The sequence below is a fragment of the Alosa pseudoharengus genome, unplaced genomic scaffold (genome assembly GCF_046254945.1).
Source record: "Alosa pseudoharengus isolate Yale_2024_CS ecotype anadromous, Long Island Sound unplaced genomic scaffold, YU_APseudo_1.1 YU_APseudo_1.1_scf_5, whole genome shotgun sequence".
Taxonomy (NCBI): domain Eukaryota; kingdom Metazoa; phylum Chordata; class Actinopteri; order Clupeiformes; family Clupeidae; genus Alosa; species Alosa pseudoharengus.
This window is the reverse complement of record NW_027468837.1, coordinates 36996202-37000325: the sequence shown is the minus strand read 5'-3', so window position 1 is coordinate 37000325 and position 4124 is coordinate 36996202. Positions and strand designations below refer to the sequence as shown.

The window sequence follows — 4124 nt, the reverse complement described above, 5'->3', positions numbered from 1 at the left end:
CACACACTCTGCATCACACACACTCTCACACACACTCTGTCTCTCTCTCTTTTTTTCCTCCCTCCTTTCTCCTCTCTTGCTGTCTGTATGTCGCTCATTCTGTGTGTGTGTGTGTGTGTGTGTGTGTGTGTAATTGCTGGGTTCAGATCATTCTTCCTGAGACATTTAGTCCGTGTATGTTACTCGTCTCCTCTCTTCTCTGTGTGTGTTAATATGTGTGTGTGTGTGTCAATATGTGTGTGTGTGTTTGTGTGTGTTAATTTGTGTATGTGTGTAATTGTTCAGGTCATTCTTCCTGAGACGGTCAGTCCCTTTGTGTGTTACACGTATCCTCTTCTGCTGTGTGTGTGTATGTGTGAGTGTGTGTGTGAGTGTCTGTGTGTGTATGTGTGTGTGTGTGAGTGTTGTGTGAGTGTGTGTGAGTGTTGTGTGAGTGTGTGTGTGTATGTGTATGTATGTGTGTGTGAGAGTGTGTGTGTGTGTGAGTGTGTATGTATGTGTGTGTGAGAGTGTGTGTGTGTATGTGTGTGTGTGAGTGTGTGTGTGTGAGAGTGTGTGTATGTATGTGTGTGACTGTGTGTGTGTGTGTGTGTGTGTATGTGTGTGTGTGTGTGTGTATGTATGTGTGTGACTGTGTGTGTGTGTGTGTGTGTGTGTGTGTGTGTGTGTGTATGTATGTGTGTATGTGTGTGTGTGTGTGTATGTATGTATGTGTGTGTGTGTGTGTGTATGTATGTGTGTATGTGTGTGTGTGTGTGTGTGTGTGTGTGTGTGTGTGTGTGTGTCTCGTCCCCTCTCTGCTCTCTCTGTCTGTTGCTCATCGCCAGTCCTCTCTCTCCCTCTCCTTCTTTAAGAGCGGTTGGAGTGTGTACGTGTGTGTGTGTGTGTGTGTAGCACTCTTACCAGAACACAGCTCTGCTTGGTGTCTCCTACATGTGTGTGTGTGCTTGAGGCTTGGGTTTGTGTTAGTGTAAATGTAATGTGTGTGGGTGCATATGAATATATATGTGTGTGCGACTGAAAAAGGGAGGTGGGTGTGTGTGTGTGTGTGTGTGTGAGTGTCAGGTAACTATCAGCGAGCCATTGTCATAATAGCTTGTGTGTGTGTGTGTGTGTGTGTGTGTGTGTGTGTGTGTGTGTGTGTGTGTGTGCGTGTGTGTGTGTGTGTGTGTGCATGGGCTGAGACCCAGCTCCAAGTTTAAGGTTTATAAAATCTCTCAAACTCTACAAGATGTCTCCTGAAAAACACCATGTGTGACTGTTAGCTCAGAGGATTTGACTTATATTAAACACAGGAAAACCTGCTGCAATCAATCTAACTGTTATCAATAGCACACACACATTTACACACACACACTCCACATCTTTCTCTCTCCTGTCACACACACACACACACACACACACACACACACACACACACACACACACACACACACACACACACAGACTCCTTCCTCAAACACTCATTCATACAAATTCACTTCCCTCTATGTATGCATTTTTTTTGTCAGTCAGAGCGTGTGTATCTGAGTGTGTGTGTGTTTGTTTACCTGTGCTTTTTAAACTGTGTGTATATGTATGTATTTGTGTTTGTGTGTGTGTGTGTAAGAGACTGTGAGAGCACCTGAACTTGGGAGAGTGCCTGGAGGACGTCTGGGTGAAATCAGCGTACCTTTATCAGGCTGCTGACCCCTCAGTTCAGGCCAGTCTTGACCACCCCACCTCCTCCTCACTGGCCCTCCTCCTTTAGGGCTATTGATTTCTCTAATGAATATTTCCTGATTTATGGCAGTCACAACCCATTGTCGAATGGACATTTGAGGAATGACCATCATTTTCTGATGCTAAAAGCTCAAAATGAATAAGTGGTGGATAAAATATATATTTAAAAAAAAAATGATTTTGTCATAAGGGTTGTCTTAGCGCCCAATAATTTATGGACTCTTACATATTTCCCTTTTTTTGAGTCTGAATAATAAAACGTTTTATCACTTTTTCATACTTTTACCACTTAATCTATAAAGAAAGTTATTAAATTAAAAACCTTAGGTAGGATGGTTGAATTTATCACTGGACAGCTCTCGTTTTAAAATGTCCAAACACGTAGTGTAGGCTAAGAACTCATCATTGCGCCTCTGACTCAAAGACACCGGCCTGCTGTTGTTTCCTGGAGAAAGCGAGCTAGTTAACGGTCTCCGAGGTTTCTGACATCTGTTGCTGGTTGGCTGCCACAATGGCGAAATCCGGGCGCGATGCAGGGCAGGTTAAAAGATCACTGCCTTGAAGCGGCAGCCGCTACGCCACTCGCTTCGGCTGCGCGCATTTGTTATTGTGCTGCTGCAACTGGAGGCAGGCGAGGGGAAATGTGGACGCGCACCTGTTTTAGATGAATTACGGTAGTCTAAACTGTCCCCCCTAACATATCCTACACAGACACAACCCGAGTAATTCAACACTGATTTCTCTCCGTATGAGCGAGGGACAGACGGGATGCAAAAAACTCCAGCGAGACTCATCACTTGGACTCTTGGAAAGGTGACATTTTGAATAAACAAGACAAAGAAAGAACAATACAAGCTGGGAAGAAGACGCGAAGAGGCACAAAAGCCGCGTGCTTTTTCTCCATCAACTTCCAAGAAGCGCGACCATGCAGTCCGTGAGCTAGTGCCCGATTATTGTTTCGACTTATCACCAACTGAGTGATCAGTTTGAGCGAGGAGGTCAATACAAGAGAAAGGAAGAACTAATAAAGACTGTTGCCGTTGAAAGTAATGGTCCTGCGATATCAATCTTAGATCAAGACTTTTTCCTCTTTTCGCTGCTCATTTTTCAACGTTTTTGGACTCGCCGGGACATCTGACTAAACCTGGAAGCGAGCTGCCCACATGGTCCAGCCCGCAGCGTGAAAGTTGAGTTCTTCAGAATATCCGAACAGGTTGATGCACTACTTACTTACTCTTTCCCTTCTTCCTTTTCCTTCCTCTAGAATAATTTACCTGCTTTTGAAAAAAAATTCAAGTGTATGGTCACAAATATCCTAAGTAGACCAGCTACATTGTTGTTGATTTTCCTACCTTTGAACTGGAAGCTTTTGAAAGCCTACTTGAGCGTGTCATTGTTAGGGATAAACACAATTGGCCTAACTAAATTAATAATAGGCAAATATCCTGTTGGCGATTAACTTGTAAATTTATCGTCTTATAAACCTTGTATTCCCGGCTAGTAAATAGTCGAATGTATACACTGCGGACGTAATGGATAGTGACTCAACCATTTCGGGGTAACTTTCAAGGGAAATTTCTCCATAAAGGACGGTGCTAACAAGTGCGGCATCGCCTCTTCTTTCACCCTTGTAGCCTATAGCCAAAATACTTGCCTTTCCCCCCGTGCCGTGATGGAAATTAAACTGTGGCTGTAATATGACGAGTAAAACTTGGTGAAAAGTTGAAAATGAGGTCGGTGACAGAGCTCCGGTTCTTCCTCTTCAAAACTTGCTTGAGTGCTTTATTTCTTTGGGCAGTGGTGAAAAGTGCCGCTTTCAGTAGCTGAATGCCCGACTAGGACACACATTGTGCTCAACAGCGGACAAGTTTTTTTTTTTCTTAATCAAACACGAACCATGAAATAATTCGGCTGTCCTCACATCAACAGCACACGTTTGCTCTCTACAAATGCTTTATCTTTTTGGAACTGCGCAAGAAATAATTTATTCCTTTTCTTCCACATCACTTAGCTTTTTAAGAGTCTGCACTTCAGAAGTCCTATTCAAAGTTGTGGGTCGCGTTGTGTCTACCGCTCAAAATGCACGGTCGAGACGTGGCTTAGTAGCCTAGGTTGATTAAAAAATTAAGAGGAGAAAAACGATTAATTTCATTTGCGCTCAATATACCTTCCTATAGGGTTTCACATTGTGTTGTCTGGTACCAAATTTTCCAGGTGGTTAGGCTTTGATAAATAGGCTTGATGAGTTTCAGTCGGGGTAGAAACAGGGCCCCACAGTATCTCCTCGCTTTTGCGTTGATAATGAGATAAAGTCACTCTTGTCTGGGTTTTATTTCACTTAAATTGTGCGACCAAAAACACATTTCCTGTTATCAACCTCAATCACTTGCCTCACCGCGGAC

The 4124-nt window shown here is 43.5% G+C and overlaps 1 protein-coding gene across 1 annotated transcript in view; it reads left to right on the top strand.

Annotated features, from left to right (window-relative positions):
- Positions 1-2455: 2455 nt before the first annotated feature.
- Positions 2456-4124, top strand: part of foxp4 (forkhead box P4) — a gene marked incomplete in the record, with an annotated part of 124307 nt that continues 122638 nt past the window's right edge. The window contains 1 exon segment of the mRNA XM_076269251.1: positions 2456-2935.